General features: G+C 34.5%; 1 protein-coding gene across 1 annotated transcript in view; it reads left to right on the top strand.

The window, feature by feature from the left end:
• The window catches only part of sha (shavenoid), a 307,137-nt gene that overhangs the window by 56,437 nt on the left and 231,407 nt on the right, over positions 1–19,293 (top strand). Inside the window, exon 2 of the mRNA XM_081742457.1 lies at positions 16,156–16,203. The gene's annotated coding sequence lies outside the window, so the exon portion shown is untranslated. The remainder of the gene's footprint in view (positions 1–16,155; positions 16,204–19,293) is intronic.

The raw sequence follows: 19,293 nt of genomic DNA, 5'->3' as shown, positions 1-19,293 counted from the left end.
GCATAGAGAATATTGAAACTGTTAACTTGAAGTGTTCTCAAAAATGGAAATTTTGTGAGTCTTTTGCAGAAGAATTATGATCCATTTTTTCTTATAATTCCACTATTGTCAGCACTAGATTTTTACTGTTAATTTTTGTTATAGCTGATGCGGTTTGTCGTAAAAAAAAAAAAAAAAAAAAAAGGCATGTACATCTTTGGTATAGACATGTAAGATGTTAAATCTTACATCATTTTCTTGTGTCATCTTACATCATTTTCTATGGATGTTAAGCGATATTGGAACAGTCACTGGGAAGAAATATATGCTCACTTGAACGTATAATTAATTCAAGGTTGTTTCTGAAATTTAATTCAAATTATTAAAATAAATCCGAAACATATTTTATTTTATCAAACACACAAAAAGCTCTCAAACAGTATATATAAATATACATACAAAACATATATCAACATTTTATATGAAAGATTCTCTAAGTTAAGTTCTTTCATTCATTAATTTATTCGGGTGGCAGTGGCTCAGTGGTAGAGTGTTCACCTCTGGTGCATGGGATCTTTGGTTCGATCCCAGCTCGCGTCAAGTGAACTATGTGGTGGACATGGGCGTATGCGTGGGGTGTGGGCTTGTGTTTTCTCGGGGTTCTCCTGCTTTCTCCCACTTTCTTCATTCCACCTACTCCATTTCTCATCATCACCGTCTCCTTTAGCCTAGTTGGCATAAACGTAGGACGTAAAACTTAAAGATTTCGTATCTTTTCATTTTCTTTAATTTATTCGCTTTTCAACTTTTAAAAAATCAAGACTCACGCTAATAATCTACAGGGACAAGTCTCAATGCAATTTCACCTTCAAAATCTACTGCAGGTTCTAGCAAATCATATAGTAAGTACCTTTCCTTATTGTCTTTTCAATTTTTCTAAACCCCATACCTTGTGTTGAAACACATTTATATTCATGATGTTAAAGAATTGTTTATTAACTTTAAAATTTCCTTAGTGACCCTCAGTTATTGAACTTACATTTTCTTGACAAAATTGTAGAAAATAATTAAAATCTTAAACAAACCAACAATCAACAACTAAAAAGAAATCAATTCTCAGTTAAAGCTCTAGTATTTCAAAGTTTGTACAACATTAACATGTGGAGGCGTGTTAATAAACCCGTGTGGTTTCTGGTTTGCAAGACAACAATATCTACCCAGCTGTTATACGGATCTACCCAACTGTTATACCCAACAATATCTACTCGTAAGTACAGTGGAATCTCTTTAATTCGAAGTCGAAGGGGACACGGAGAAAATTCGAATTATCCAAAATTCCAATTAACCAAAAACACTCATTTTTAAATAAAATAAAAAGAACAAAATAACTGCAGTGTAAATGAAAAACTAATTAATAAGCAATGCATCTTATCTTTAAAGCAACAAATTTTCTTAAGGAATTAGAATACCCGCCGGCTTTGACATTATGCATAATGCACACCAATAGGAAATAGGGTTATTTCCTCAACTGTCTTTTTCCCCAACTTTCCAGAAAGGTGTCATTTCCTCAAGTGCTTATCTTTCTTCTTAATCTGATGATCATTTACCAAAAGAAGAAGCACAACTGCTGAAATTCTTAACTAATACAAGAAAGAAGAGGGGTGATATTTCGCTGCTGGCTATTTGAGCTGTTGCTGATAACTAGGGTTGCAGGGTGTCAAATAAAATCATACTTTATCGAACAAAATTGCATATAATGTTACATGTTTTATATTAATCCAACTGAAAATGAACGTAAGGTATATCTGTAGAGTGTGAAATGTTTGTTTTACAATGAATTCGTTGAACAGTTCTTTAGAAACAAATCTCAAAGTAGAATCACTACAAGGATTTATTCTTTAAATCCCTTAAATCTAAAAGTGCTTTGTAAGGTATTGTGATATGGAACAAGTCACACGGACAATGAGAAGTTACATTAATCAATTGCCGAGTTTCTATTGACACTGTTAGAACCATGTTCCTCCAATATTTGTGGAATAAATTATATATTATTATCACTTGTGAAGGAAATAATCTATTTTAATTCAAACTTTAGTTCATTGGTCAAACTTGCTATTGACAGGTAAGCTTACTAGTAGTTATGTATAAGACCAAGTTAAAAGAGTGTAAGGTAAACAGTTTGCGCTGCTCTTTTGAATCGTGAGAACTTGGATTCAAATTTCAAGTCTTTGTATCCTGACTAAGCGGGCTAATTTTCTCATTCTTAACACGATGATACCTTCCTGGCCGGCTTTTCCCCAAATTTTCTTTTACTTGTTAATCTTCCAAACTGAAAAGACATTCCGGTTGTATCTGAAACTGAAAGTAAATAAGTTTCCTTGAGCGCTTAAAACCTTGCACTCAGAAGAAACATTATTTCTATTATTAAAATCGCTTATGTCTTCAGTGATTTGAAGCTGTAACTGTCGGGAACTTACAGTTGTGTCGTACCCCAAAAGTTCCATAATACCTATTTATTTGTTTAAATTTATTTTCATCATTTGAAAACACGACAAATTCTAATGGGATTAACAGTTTTCTTTTAAAAGCCATTCGACGTAGAATTGATGTTATTCTACATTTTTGAATACATCTAAAGTACGCAAAAGGCATTAAAGAGAACATAGTGATCCAAAACAGTGCTATTCAACCTTTTTTCTCGGGTACCCCTAGACACAATTCGCCATTCAATTGTGTACTCCTGAAGATGTTTAAAAGAAATTAAATCGAAATGAACTTATTAAACTTAATGCACGTTTTGTTGATTAAAAAGGGGAACAAAGAGAGACCCAACAAAATGACAATCTGTGGGCCAATCAAAACACTATTTATAGGGGGATAAGTGCACATCCGAAAAAATTAACATGAGAAATTTAAAAATATGTGGGGGACATCCAGTTCTACTGAAGAGGATTTTCGCCTCATCCTCCCTGATAATTCGTACACTGAAGACAATGTTAAAAATTCAAAAACTAAAAGTAACTTTAGAACTAACCTGTTAATGAAATAACTGAGTTTGTTTCCGGAACGCCAACTACTCTATTCTTGGTCGAATCTTCGAGAGTGCGAGAATCAGAACGGATTCTTGATTCAAGCAATTTCTGTTTCGTTTATATTGATGTTTATGCAGAGAAACACTGTTCACACACACATGTTGATGGAATGGAAGAAGTTGTCAAGTAGCACTGTCACTAATTTCATTTTACTCTTTTCGAGCATAAATACAAAAGTCACAAATTGACAAGTTATCCAATTTCATTTGCAGTGAACTGTCAACGGACATTTCCAGCAGACCCCCAGAGGCAGCATTACGTACCCCCAGAAACATCTTCGTGTATCCCCAGGGGTACGCGTACCCCCGGTTAAATAGCACTAATCTAGAACATGGGAAGCACTAAGAAATAGAATAGTAAGAATTTTGATATGGTATATTTAGATGCTAAGCATAACACGATAAATTTATGAGGTCATAACATTATTATTAAACATATAATAATAAATAATTTATGGGTAGCAATCCTAGGGTTTTATTTACAGGAAATCTATCCTGTATCTCGTTCTGTCAACTAGACCAAAAGATCTTGTGATGCATGTACATTATTTGGTCAAAACAATGATAAATGTTTTTAAAAATAATAGTGTGACTCAGTTTTATCGAGATCTATATTACCAGTGTTCGAAGTGGAAAAAAAAAGAGGCGGTATGTTTTATTATGATTTTGACTCAACATATCTGTTATTTAAATATTGTCTTGATCACTGAAAAAACAGAGATGGTATGTCCTCATTACTAATAAAACAGAGACGGTATGACATACCACCGTATACTGTCTCACTTCGACCACTATGCATTACCATATTGTTTTGTTTTCAATACTGGAGAATTTACTATAGTTTTCTTCAATACAGCTGTTTCGAATTATATTATACACAATCCAAGAAACTAATATGATTTACTGAGGCAATCGTGCGTATAGGACAATTTATTTTAAACAGTATTGAGTGTTTAAAGAAACCTTTTATTTTGAATGGTTCAGATGCAGGGTTTTGCCTTCGTAATTCAAAAATGGGATACTGAAAACGTGGAAATTGCTATGATTGAAAAATCAAAATGAAATCTTTAAGTTTTACGTCCCACGGTTATGCCGGTTAGGCCAAAGGAAACGGCGATGATGAGAGATTAGTGGAATGATGGAATGAAGAAAGTGGGAGGAAACGGGAGAACCCCGAGGAAACCCACGAGCACGGTGTTTGTCCACCACAAAGTCCACACGGCGCGAGCTGGGATCGAACCAGGGACTCCAAGGACCGGAGGTGAACGCTCTACTACTGAGCCACCGCACCCCCTGCTATGATTGAATTCTAAATTGAAAGCTTGTGTAGTCTATATAGTTGAGGAATATTCAGATGTCCTTTGATATAAAAGACCTTCATTCTTAAAATGTAATAGTAAAATTTTATCTAACCATTGGCAATATTGTATTTATTTTATCACGTATAGAAATCATATCCCCCCATTCTCGCTTTTGCCAAGATTTGTATCTCTGTTTTCGATTTCTAGTTCATGATCAATATCAAGATAAGGCACTTGAGGAAATGTCCCACATTTTCTGGGCTTGAGGAAACGAACTTGAGGAAATAACCCGCTCAAACGAATCTGCTTACCTTTGTGTCACTGCTTTTAGTTCAGTTAAAAGGAACTGGACAAATGTATCGTTCTTACATGTCATTTCGTAGTTGAGGTCAGGGTTCAAGGTCGTTCACACTTCTACAGAAGGGATGGACACTTCCAGGCTATTGAGTAGAGATGCATAACCAGCTTTTGCTGGATTCTCTATACCAGGAGGGAATCCACTGGAGGTGATATAAACAAACAAAGCTTTCCCTTTCCTATGGTAACCTCTGGATAAAATAACATATAAACAAAGGCCAGTTGAAATTGCATTGTTCTGTTTGCAATCTGTCGAACACTGCAAATTTTTCCAGTGTAAATACTTCGAATTATCCAAACAGGAGGTTCAAAAGTTCGATTTACCCACCATTTTTTATCATTGTTTTTTTATACAGTTTTCAAGGGGAATAAACTTTTGTTCGAATTATCCAAGTTCGAATTAAAAAGAGTCCGCTGTATATATTCATATTGGAATTAAGTTACAGCTAATGATTAAACTAATACAGGGAAAAGATCTATGTTCTTGACATGATAAAAACGTGAAACATGTTATAGGCTATAAAAATTTCAGTTTAAAAAAATGTTTAACGTTACTATGTTCAATATTGTTAGATGCCTTTGAGTGAAGAAGCTAATCGAGATTTCGTAAGAGAAATTACTGTTGAAATTAGTATTAGCATAATGTTTGTGCAATTATTAACTTGTGGTGAGTTATGTTATTGAAACAAAATGGATGAGTTCAACACGAAGAGATTCATTACTCAAGATTGTTTTATAGCTTGGATATCATTCCATAATGCGGACGATGGTAAATATTCAACAAGAATTTTAGAAATGATCAAAAATATGGATCAAAAGATTGCGATCTTGGCCAATAATTAGTTTTTGGATCAGGGGCCACAAAATTTTTGAGCGGCCCCTAGATCGAGTTTTCATATTTTCTCCGGAATAAGCACATCATATTGAGTTAAGTGATAGTTTGGGTTTGGCTACACTATATGTAGTTCTCCAGATATAAGGCATACAAGAAATTTTTTGCCTGAAATATATTGGATCTTTTGATCCAAAAATTGTGGACATTCGTCTGACTGAGTAATTCCATTCTATCCGTACGTAAGTGCGCGCGAGTCTTTGATGATTTAGGCTCTATTCCTGGTATTAGCACAAAACTTTCGGTACTGAATAAACAATGTAAGATAATTGCGGAACTAATTACATTAAGAGGTAGCGAACAATGATCTCGAAAGCCAGAAAAAGGATGCGATGAGAACTAATATTTGATTACATATCACCTAACTTCCGTAACCTTTTGTGGGCTGTAAAACTAGAGAGTTTAGACTGGCTTAGTGACCAACCCAAGCATAACATGGAAATCTGATTCTGCCTTGAACCTTCTGACACCACCAAAGAAAAATTTCCTTTAATATTTCATAAAATACATAGTAGATCTTAGCTTTTGAATCATCAAATTGTTAGGATGCAGGAACATTTCCATCGAAATCTTTTTTTACTTTTTATATTCCCGCCGGTACGGAGCGGCGCGGGTCGTGCGTGCTCGGTACAACATAATTGAAATCTCGACGTCAGGTGTGCAGCGGTGCTGAATAGACCTGTACTTATTTTTGTATTTTCCGGATAATTTTCTTTTGTAGGAGGAAGCAGGAAATAAGTCAAGAGCGGCGGCCCCAGACACCATACAAGAAAGAAAATTGCACATCATTCGCTTTAAATAGCTGTCATCACCACCGAGAAATTATAAGCACAGACTTAAATTCTTTTTGTAGCCTCTTTTCCCTCGTAATCGTACATTATATGTGTGAGTACAAAGTATAATCTTTTACGGAGTAGAAAGCTAATTATGTAAAATATTGCGATTTAAAGTTTAAAAGTAAAAAATCGGGCGCTATAATACTTGAGAATAAAAAAAAAAATATATATACAGTGGAGTCTCGTTAATTCGAACTTGGATAATTCGAAATATTGGATAATTCGAACAGAAGTCCATTCCCTTTGAAAACTGTATTGAAAACAATAGTAAAAAATCGTGGATAAATCGAACTTTTGAACCTATGTTTTGAATAATTCGAACTAAATGCAGTTGAAAATTTTTAATATTGGACAGATGTAAACAGAGAAATACAGTTTTAACGTGTTTTCAGTTATCCAGATGCAGCCATAGGGAAGAGTAACACAAAAGATAAATAGAAAATCTATGGAACGATAAAAGATGAAGGTGAGTTGGGGAAGAAGTAAAGATAGAGAACGTGTGTCAATCTCATCTTGTTTCAGAATTGGTTGAAAATTTAAGATGAATTATTGATAAAGTCAACCAAATGTTATTAATATCGTATTCCATGCAATACATGAAATTCAAGATTTATTGACCGTACAAAAACAATCAAATTTAAGCAGATAAAGTTTACGACTTCTTAAAAGTGAGAACAGAATATTGAAATTGTCACTGGTGTTTAATTGTTTGGGCTATTCAATTTATGTTGTAGTGTTGTACGTAAATATATTTTCCATTGTACACGTAGTTCGAATTATGTGGAGTCAATGTCGTTTGTTAGTTTGCGGTATTCGATCACACAAACAAGCTGCTTTAAAGGTAAAGTCTACACTATATGAATATGTTTTTGATGCACAATACTTTGGTTTGTTTGTTGTTATATATGTGAAAAAATGTTGTTGGATAATTCGAATTTTGGATAATTCGAAGTTTTTTCGTGTCCCCTTGGACTTCGAATTAAAAAGAGTCCACTGTATATCGTTGTATTGTAAGAACTAACTCAGATTATTGCCTCTGTGTGTTTGGATTTTCTGTTAATTAGATTTAGTGTACACAAGTACAGTGAAAACACATACAAATATACAACAGTCAACTTATTAATCCACTGCTGGATGAAGGTCTTTCCAACTCTTCTCCACAACTCTCTATCTTGACAATTTTTTGAGGTTACTCCGCAAAATACCTTGATTTAGCCGCCTTAGCTTGTACGAGAGCGTTCCCTAGGTCATTTCTTGGCTCTTGGAATCCAGTTAAGAATTATTCTTGTCCATTAACCATAGTTTCTTCTTGCAATATGTCGAATTCACTACACTTCAATGCCTTTATTTTCATGATAATGTCTGTCACTCCTATCGCATTTCTGATACATGTGATTCTTTTGCTATCATTGCAGATGATTTCTAACATACCTCTCTATGTTTCCTTTAGTCTGCAGATGGGAATGTCTAATTTTTAGACACGTTTGAGTGATTCACTTAATTTGCTTAATGCAATTGTAAAGCATTCAAATAACAATAAGTCGTGGAAAAAAGACTGCAAGATCGTATATATTAAAGGTACCATCTTAGTATTTAAGTGGAGGAAATTAAGTGGGGGGAAACGAAAATTGCAGGGGAGCCGGCAGCGGGATTTCAATCGATATTTCCTGATGGCGAGATGTAAACTCTATAACTGTTCAACTATTTCACTTGATAGCTATTCATCACCTATGTAATAAGGTGTCTGGCTGGCCAAAACCCTTCCACACATCAGTATTATAGTATAAAATATTTCTATCAAGTGCCTACTTTATTCAAGTATCTTTTTTACATTTCTGTTAAGAGGTTTTAAAAGACAAGCAGTGTATACAATTGTAATGCATTGCCAAGTACTCACAGCAATTCATTAATCATCGGTTCTCTTGAAATTCTTACTTAAGTATTATGAAAATGTCATATGAAAGAAAATAAGAATTGAATATTAGTTTCACTTGATATCATATATATTAATTTTGCGAGCTTAAGAATTTTTAATAAAGCATATACAAGTGTATATCCTTCAATAAAAAGAGAAGAAGTGAACAATAACACATACATAAAATAACTTATCTGCCATACGTAAGAGCAAATATATTACATGATTGCATAAAACATTGCCATTTCAAAGGTAGAGCACTTGAATGCCAATTGCCATCCTTATATATATATATATATATATATATATATATATATATATATATATATATATATATATATATATATATATAAAGTCAAAATGACATGATACGTTAATATGAAATGTTTGTCATTTACCGGTGACAGTATTCTGGTGCTACGGTACTTCGGAGATCCTTCTAGTGTAGTAGGTCTTTTAGCGGTTTGTTGTAAAAGTTCCTTCATACATGGATATACATGAGTTATATATATATACAGACTTCCTTGAGCGTTTGTTTCTTTCTATAATTCCGTTGTTACAACAACCAGATGTCTCTTTCTCAGCGCAGTCTGTGCTGTACATCTGACAGGAGTTTTAGTAACGAATGAGAGGTGCAAAGCTAGAAGCTTGCAGCGTGCATGATGTAGCTAATTTTCATGATTACTCTCCGTGGAAATCGCTGATTGCTTTTTATACATTGTAGTACTTAAAACTCAGTGGGATGTGTTCAGAAGGGGGAGGGGGGACTAAATGTTCACGTTCTACAAACGTTGTCCAACTATATAAAATAAAGCAGTGTTTTGAAGAAGAAAATGGAAACGAAAAAATCGTCATGTAACGTTTTTTAAAATAAAATCTCAGGTGTTAAGCTTATGGAGATAAGTAACAGGAACACTTGCAGGGATACTAAAGTTCGTAACATTGTAAGTACTGTATACATGGGGTTTTCTTTTCGTCTTAGCTACATATGAAAACTGATCGTAGTGAGGGGCCACGGTGGCTTAGTGGTAGAGCGTTCACCTCTGGTGTATGGGTTCCTTCGTTCGATTCCAGCTCGCGCCAAATGAGCTTTGTGGTGGACAAACACCGTGTGCGTGGGTTTTCTCGGGGTTTTCTTATTTTCTCCCACTTTCTTAATCGCATTCATTTCTTATCATCATCGTCTTCTTTAGCCTAACCGGCATAACCGTAGTACGTAAAACTGAAAGACTTAATTTAATTTCGTTTCATTTTGACTGTAACGTTTTTCTGTGTATATTAACATTCAAAAGGTTTTAAAAAACTCGTGTACGAAAGAAAGTATACAAATGGAATATAAATGGGCTGGATGAAGTTTAGCGTTCCTTTCAGCAAAAGGCTATATGATATATGGACCTACCCTTAACGTGGGATCGGAACCCCATAAGCTTCCACCGGAAATCAAACCCGGGTTTTAAGCGTGGAAGGAATGTACGGTAAAGCGTAACCAGGAGAGGCTCAAGTGATAAATAGAATTTTGCAGCAAATGGAAAATGACTGTTGATCAACTTACTGATTTTTATGTTTTCATTTTTTTTCCCTTAAAGAAGTAAAAATAACAATTACTTATCCCATACCATTAGACTTGGGGTTAAATGGTAGAACTACAGTGCCTAAAATCCAGCTAGACTGTACTCTAATATTGTAACTTACAATGGAGTGTTCCTGTTTCTTGCGAATATATCCAATTTATTCCACTTTTGTTAATTTATATTGCATTATATTTATTGGCTCAGTGATAGAGTGCTTACTTCTCCTGTGAGGGAATCCTGGTTCAATTCCAGCCCATGTAAGTTTATCGTGAATAACATCGTAACTTGTAGGTTTTCTCCGGATTCTCCCATTTCCTCCTACATTCGCATTCCATCAATTTAATTCAGAATCATTCACTTTCATTAATTATCCGCCTTCTTTGCCTAAACGGCATATTTATGGGGTGTTAAACTAGAAATTTCATATTTATGGGCTGTTAAACTAGAAATTTTCATATTTATGGGGTGTTAAATTAGAAATTTCATATTTGTAGGGTATTAAACTAGAAATTTCATTTCATACACAAAACTTAAATTCGAAAATTGAGTCAAAATTTAAAAAAAAAAAATAATGACGAACATGATATGCCTAGACAATTTTACTTAATGAATTTCCTACTCAATACACAAAAGCAAACGTGTATGAAGTTACTAAAAGCTTTTTTCTTTTTGCAAGTATGCTATTTTAATTAGTCTAAGTTCATCAATTAATAAAAGCTCCCTAATAATGCTTTTAAAAAAGCATCTTCAGTAGTATAGATTGCTTGATAATGAAAGAATAAAGAAATCTTTGATTGGATTCGGTTCCATTAGCACCAATAAAAAGCTAAAACAAAAAAGAAAAAAGCATATAAACTTTTCCTTTCAATTTAGTTTCAATAGAATTCAATGAACGTGAGTTGCATGTTTTAGAATGTTATTTATCAAATAATAATGTTCTTATACTGATATTAAATCGGTTTATAAGATCCATCTAGCCCTGAAGATTCGTATAAAACCAGATTGCCCAGGTAGGACAAAAAATAAAGAAAGCTCTCATTTCTATTTGCAAAAATTATTTTTATGACATGTAGCAGCTGAGAGAGAAGGCTTTCTACAGGTAGAAGATCCTAATATGAAATTCAGAACAGCTTAGGGGAAAAAAAAGACTTTTTTTTTTTTCAAAAAGCCCAGAAAGCTTTCAAGGATGTTGTTATTTCATTTCTATCCGCACACAAGGTAATGGTATCCGTTTGCAAGCATTAGTAGATACGGGATAACACTAACTTAAAATGACCATTGAAATAACTTGAAGATGGTTTGCAAAGAAAATTAGATTGACTTTTTTTGGTGGGGTGATTGCAGCAGGTGTTCCCAAGTGATACACACGGTGGATTCTTCGCCACTTCTTTGGTGGCAAGGTCGAAGACAGCTTGATGATGATTCGAATAAATCTTTCTTGGTTCAACGTTCGGAAGTTTATTCAATGACCATGTCGGAGAGGATTTCGTTTTTTTACGAAGGAAAACAAAAAAAATACAGCAATACAACGTTCCGGATGTGGAACCACTACAAGAACCCATAACACGAGTTTGAAATGTTCTCGTAACGGTTTAAAGGCACGTACAAGATACGTGTGTTATGTGTTGTTTGTTATCTACTGTAACTGTAGTAATGTATGACAGTACGTAGTTCCTTTGTTCCTTTTATTAATGACGCTGAATGAAGCTTGGAAGGAAGATACTATATGTGAAAACATTAGCAAGAATTTCCAATCATTATTAGATTCAGCTTAAGTTCCATCTTCACACCAACCTTCAGCACCGTAACTTGGAACTTTTCCTGGAAGACCAAGCATTAATGTTTGGGCCCCCTTAGAGAAAATATACAAAGTTGGGTCCCTAGGAAAGTATAAAATATAAAATTTCGGCCTCCTAGAATTTAAAATCTTAATAACCGGATTTTTATTACTTCTATGGTTCCAAGTTAGCGTTTTACCGAGGTAGGATCCAAACATGTTACGGGATAAATCCCCCCAAAGTGTTGAAAATGTAGCTGATGATCTCCCTCTTAGAGCTTTAGATTTATTTTCCCCAAATCGAAAAAAAAAAAAAAAAAAACTGGATGAAATACTAGGTCCAGATCACATTTATGCTTCATCTTAGGGAACTATGATTTGTTCGACTAGCACCTTAAATTATTTTAAGTTCTTCTGGAAATAGTATAGTTGGCTCCGAATAGTAGACATTTTACTGAAATGGGCCTAATTCGTATTGTCGCTTCATTTGTGCATGTGTGTATTTTTATGTAGTGAACCTATTTATTTCATGCTTCATTTATACATTTATGTACGTATCGTATCATATAGACTAAGAAAGTTTTATGTTGAAGTCGGTCCCTCTTAAAACGATGGGCAGTCTTCCCTATCCCCCCCCCCACAAGTTACGGTACTGATCCCACTACTAACAACCAACTTACAAGGTTGACTTTTCAAGAACACGACAGTTACTTATGCTCAGAGGGTTGTACGACACTTTACTATTCATTATTTACAGCTTGTGTTTTTAATTCGTTCGTGACGGGGGACAAATAGCCTCGATGTTGAAGTCCCAATAAACCTCAATCAATCAATCTACTTCGTCGAAGGAAATCTGTAAATCCTAATAATAAAAGGAAACGACTCAGTCCATCTGTCGTTTCTAGATGTCGATACGCTAATAAGTGTCGCAACCTACGCTACCACTTGCTATTCAATAACTTAAATCAATACAATGATGCGTATAATGAAGTCTTTGAAGAATTGCATAAATATGGTATGGAGCTTGGGGTGGTTGATGAGCGAAGTTAAAACAAAAACAAAAAAAAAAATCCATTTGAACTAGAAAAGAAATCATTGAACGTTTATTTTAACGTTTATTTTAAAATAATAAACATTGCTTTGTTCAGTGATTTGCTTTCCTGGTTCAAGTTATTAAGAGGCCTCATCCCGGCGAAATTAAAATACCGCTAATTTTACAGTAATTATGTGATATCTTCAAATAGATAAAAGATAATTGAAATGTGGAACAAGAGCGCCCTAGACAATATTAATTTGCGTGAGGTACCGTTATCACAAGTGACTTAGTGGTTTTAGGTTTTCATCTGTTTAGAAACGCAAAATAAATGCCGATTTTCAAAATGGCTCGAAATCGAAAGCAGATAAGTGAGTCGTGCTAACGGTATCTTATGTAAAATGATACTGTCTAGGGCGGTCTTGTTCCACATTTCGATCACCTTTTATCTATTTGAAGATATCACATAATTATTATAAAATTAGCGGCATTTTAATTTCGCTGGGATGAAGCCTCTTAAAGATAGCAAATCTAATATGAACCAGTTAGTAAAAAACATGTCAAATGTAAACAATAGAGCTTTTAATTAAGCACGATATTAACCTATAGGATTAGGATTAGGAATTAGATTTTTGGGCTTTCGGCATCTATGGCTATGTTAGCCCGTCACGTATGAAGGATGATCCTTCGGTGATCACACTATCCGAGGAAAGGGAAAGGAAGGAAGCGACCTGGGACTTGTGTGTGAGGTTGCCTCTAGTGAGTGAGCGAAACCCAGGAAACCTCACTCACGATGGCTGGTTTGAAAAGCTTTTACTCTTTTTCGACCGAGTGTCCTTACCGGGAATCGAACCCGGACCGCTCGATATTAATCTATAATGTACAGCAGCAAAGGATTGTGGAGGTACACCTAATCATAATAATCCATAAATAGCACAACATGCCGACGGACGGCCTTTGAAGTCCCACAAACCCTATACCTGTCCCAGAATATAAATATTTGCAATCAGTGGCGGTCCTTGAAGGAAATCACATCAGCAAAAATTATAACTTTGTAGATACAAGCTAAGGAAAGAAAACATGCCTAATGTACTAATTGCATTAGAATTAGTACATTAGATAAGTTTTTGTATCATAGATTGTAGCTATAAAAATGTAATCTTTACCGATGTGACTTCCCTCAAGGGCCGCCACTGCTTAACTACAAATAATGGAAATGTTCTCAAGATTTGTTTCGGATTTCAGCTGTATATACCTGCCACGAGACAATATACCAAAAGTCTTCTTTACATATTCCGCAAAAGAAAAAAAGAGCAGAAATATCCCACAGGAATCCTGCAGGTAATCCCATTTCCGAGACATAACTGGACACCTGGATTTCCATTGAATGTTCATGGGATACCAGAAACTGACATCCCATGGACGTTCAAGAGACGTCTCTGTACTGTATTTGATACTATTTATATCAGTATTTCTCAAATAATGTGCCGTGAAAATTCACGAATATGTTATGCGTCTCTGAGTAGCCGGATGGTATGGTTCAACAATCTAAAGCATTAGTTTAGTTTTTCTCAGAACTTGTCGGTCATGGGTTCAAATCTCATTCAGACCATGGGTGATATGTATTGTCTATTCACAATTAATTTCTCATCGTCTCCTTTATGCTAAATAAATAAATAATAGAAATTCTGAGTACATTTAAAAAAGAAAATCCCAAATCGATAAACAAGTAAAGAAATGAAACACAGCAAAGCTAAAATACATTTTTAAAATAATCTTGGTCTTTATTTTATATAGCCGACGTACAGGTTATGTCATGTCATTTTACAAAAGCGAATCTGAAATGAATATTTATCAATTACGAAACCATGAAATTATTATAACTTGTATCATAACATTAAATTAGGTTACCTAAATCAAGTGTTCAAATTTTATTTCCAATGCATAAATTAAATTACACCATTTAAGCACAGAAGAGTATGTTACATCACTCATGTTTTTGGACAATAGTTTATCAAATTTAGAAGTAATACGCTTTTTTAAATTCTAGTTCCTTTTTTCCTGTAGAAAAAATATCTAATCTTTCATTAGTCCTCAGGCAAATGTATGCACGAATAATTCAATCACACCTTGGTAATTGTGATCTATATACTAACCCCCACGTACAAACGGTTATCCTTTGATACCTTTTAAATCCAAAATCATTGTAAACTTAGTTAATTCCAAGTATAACAAGGTTTCAATCCTTTATAAACTCACTTCTTACAAATAACATTATAACGTATTGCTTACATCAATTAACTGCTATTTCTGTAGTCAATTGAGAAATGATCAACTACTAGTGTCAAACGACTTATGGACCACCCTGTATGATGCACATCTACCTATATTTTTGGTCCTTTTGAAGAGAAAAACAAAGGAATCGTGTGTTTCATATAAGGTTTAAGACACGATCTCTTCTAAAAAGAAGATTGGTATTTTATTTTTTTCTCATTATGCCACAAGATTATCCTTTAAAACACTGAACTGAGACCTCTTTTAAAAGAAAAAAATAGTTAATATGATATTACTAGATGAATATACCCATGCTTCGCACGGGGGCTGTATTTGGAAGTCATGTATGTGGGAGTATCACCATTGACCGCGAAAACTATGGATTTGATGCTAATATCGGTCATTTTGGGCTATTTTTTTTTACATGTCTTGGTATCCCCTCGCTGACTCCCGGCCCGCATGCAATTGTAACTAAATTTGCAAGTCATCGCTAATGGAAGTGTCACCATCGATTTCAGCGACCGCGAAAACTATGAATTTGACACTGATATCGGTCATTATGGATTACTTTTATATGTCTCGGTATCTCACCCCCTCCCCCCGGTGACCCCCAGCCCAGAGCCGAATAGTGTGAATTTGGAAGTTAATGCGATCAGAGTTTCACCATTGATTTCAGCTACCGCGAAAACTATGAATTCGATACTAATATCGGTCATTTTCTACTACTTTTACATGTCCCGGTAAACACCCCCTTGAGACCCTCCTGATTCGAATTTTGCCAAAATCATTTAACTCTGGTCTGGAGCCTGGACCAAGGTATTCGTGACTAAAATTTGGTAACTCTCGGTCAATTTGTCTGGTTCCCAAGCCGGTTTCCGTAAACGCCCCACCTGAGACCCCCCCTGATTCGAAATTTAAAAAAAAAGGGCTTCGTCTTGATCTGGGGCCTGGGCCAAGGTACCCCTGACCAAAAATTGGTAATTCTCGGTCCACTCGTCTGGTCCCCAGGCCGGACACAGACAAACACACAAATAAACTCTTTATTTTATTTATATTAGATTAGATTTAGTAATATTGTAATAATAGTAATTAATAAAAATGAATAACATTTTTAATATTTTTTTTCTAGTGTTACCTGTCAACCGTACCTGCATTCCAATTAAAGCAACAATTTTAGGTAAGTCCAGTCATGATTCTTTATAATGAATTTTATAAACTATACTACGTACCAACTGAATTAATGTTTGTCAGAAACCAATAGGAGCGCGCATTGTTGCCAAAACCTTTCAGCGAGTGAGTGTTACAACATTCTTATCTCACTAAAGGACATACAGTATGTCAACCGAAGCACATTTCCAAATTACAGCTTTGGCAACACTTCTACATTCGGATTGGTTGATATAAAACAGTAGCTCTCAAGGTCAAGCCTGAATTAAACAGCCGCGCACAATAGTAATTTCAGAAGGGAGATTGGATTGGACTTCTCTGTTCAACCATAAGTTTCTCCAACGGTTTTTTAAAGGTCTGAGAGCTACAGTAGTCCATCTAAGGGAACAGACTAATTGAAGGTTAATATGGTGCTTAAACTTTTGATATCATTATAGTGGCTTATAGAGGTGACAGAAATGTGAGAAAACAAGAAATAAGTATAGTACAGCACAATCTCAAGTTCTAACATTGCGATACTCACTATGGCTCGGAATCCTTTATCTGTAATAGTTTATTTTATTTTATTTTATTATTATTAATTTTTTGTTCAAATTCGATACATACAATTATAATGTTTGTGTTATAAGTGTTTCTCGTAAAATTATAAGGAGCTACCAACAAAAGTGCTATTAGGAAAAAAGATTGTAAAATACTGTAAAGCGAAACAGAAGAAATACGGTTGGTATTAAAACTAACAATGGTTGATCATTATTTATAATCCTATCATCATATACCAATGTCAATCCACTGCTGGATGGAGATCTCTCTAACTTGTTCTATGCCATTTGAAGGTTTTGACATTATTGTCACATTAACCTTCTGTAAGTACGAGACAAATTAATTGACCGTATATGGTCTGTTGTTATCGCGGAGAACATCCAATTGGTTTCCTGTCCGATAATTTTCGTACCTTTTATTTCCTCAATGTTTGTAGTACTGTACCAAATAAACATTCAGAATATATCTTACTCTAGTGTTTCGGGAAATAATCTGTTGATAAATCATACCTGGAAAGTCATGAATTCCAATCAATGTGAGTTTTTGAGCTGATTTGGATTGGTGTACCTTAGCCTTATGTGATGGCGGCGATTTTCAAGTGTTGCTTTCTCCTTTAGATCCCTCTACAGAAGGCAGTAAGTTTCATAAATCGACAACAAAATTTTAGACCACATTTGCTCTTTCTCCACTTCTTCCTGAAAGTAATAATGAACCCCAAACACTTGTAGGGGGGATACAGACAACACCGTTTACTTAACTTTGCCTAACAATCAACACATGCGTAATAAATATCTACCCTCTACTGTTATCATTACTAGAATTACTGGACTACGTATAGTGAAAAGTGTCGAAGTTATACACAATGTTGTCAAAGGTCGATAGGGATTTTCTCAATTGTTTTGGAACATATTTTGTATGTCGTAAAAGTGACGTCGCGTCTCGAAAAATAAATCTGCTTCTATTGAAAAAAAAAAAAAAAAAAAAAAAACTCTTATCTCGCCTCACCTCGTGTACTACTCTAACACCGTGGCTATATTGAGTTCCGAGGCCCATCGGAAACCGAATTCGGAACCGTGCACTTGGAAAGCAGCATGTTGGCATCTTGGCAATGAGGAGGCACTAAGTAATAATGAACAGTCTTTCTCAGGATACGTTTTATTGTAATCTATTTTTAGAGTAAATTTGGAAGCGAACAATTTGATTTTTCTTTAGATGAAAAAAAAACTTTATCGTTGTTAGTGATTAGTATTCTCTCCTTCCATATGAGAGAACCGGGTTGTGTTTCTGGTAGGAATACATGTGATTACAATCCCGCGTTAAATCGTAAGCCCTTATGTCTATATGAACTAAGTGCTGGACAAAGATATTAAACTCCAAAACAACAGAAAGCAAAATCGATTTGAGTAACTCATACAGGAGATGAAAATATGTTTTCTTTTTAAAAAATATTCAGAAACTACGTGTCGCTTTTGTAATACACTTTACGGATAGTGTAAGCAATAAAAATAAAAACTGAACGATAGTTCGTTTATGACCATACGTTCCAGATGAGTAAATACAGTAATCACTTATTCCAAATGATACTTTATTCCATCTTAATAAAATTAAATGACAGTACTTTTTATTTTTAAGTAACCATTGTGAATATTGAAAGCGGTACGAAAGAACAATGTAATTAGGATATATTTAAAACTCAGACTTCTCGTACTCATCCTAAAATAATATGTTATCTCCGAGAAGAAGAAGGCTAAGTAGTTTGACCTTCACATTTACTGTGTCATTTATGTTTCGTACTTGTGTCTGGCAATAAATTCATACAAAAGGCAAATTACCTCAAAGCTAACAGGGAAGTTATGATTTAGTATAATTATCTTATTTTAACACAAAATAGCTTCCTAAAATTAAAACGATTTTAAATGTCTTTTAGGCGTGCTTAAACCGCTCAGAAATTAAAACTCTTACTATTATTGTGTTTTCCGTTGCCTTCAGTGACACATAATGCAAATTATATTTATTTTATTATCATTATTGTGGTTTTGAAAGACACAGAGAAACACTTTGAAGAACTTTCTATTAAGAATACATCACGACTCATGCAGTCATCCATACGCATATAGAGTAAATGCGGATATAGGTACGCAGGTTCACTTCAAAAATAGCTTCCTTGTCCTTGAGGTACCAAATCACTACTAAACAGTTTGCATTTCGTCTTCCATCTTTCCCCTCCATCATTAAATAAAGAAGAAATAAAATAACGTTGATAACTTAATAACAGGTAACAACTTTCTTTTTCTTATTATTTTTATGTTACTTTTCTTCTTGAACAAATGAACAAAAAAAAAGAAAAAGAAAAGAAAGAAAAGAAAAGAAAAGTGCAATATCATCTCAACATTCGATTGAAGGAGACTTATGGATGGATTGGAGACGAAAGAATTCGCTAAATAACTTCCAATACAAATAATCGTGAATACCGAAGAGTATAGGCTATTAGGTGATACTTTTATTTTCTTTTTATCTATCTCCGATCTTTTTTTTTTTGGGGGGGGGAAGCTCTTACTAG

This window comes from Thermobia domestica, chromosome 16 (genome assembly GCF_964235325.1).
Source record: "Thermobia domestica chromosome 16, izTheDome1.hap1.1, whole genome shotgun sequence".
Classification (NCBI taxonomy): Eukaryota; Metazoa; Arthropoda; class Insecta; order Zygentoma; family Lepismatidae; genus Thermobia; species Thermobia domestica.
This window is presented reverse-complemented; position numbering and strand designations above follow the sequence as displayed.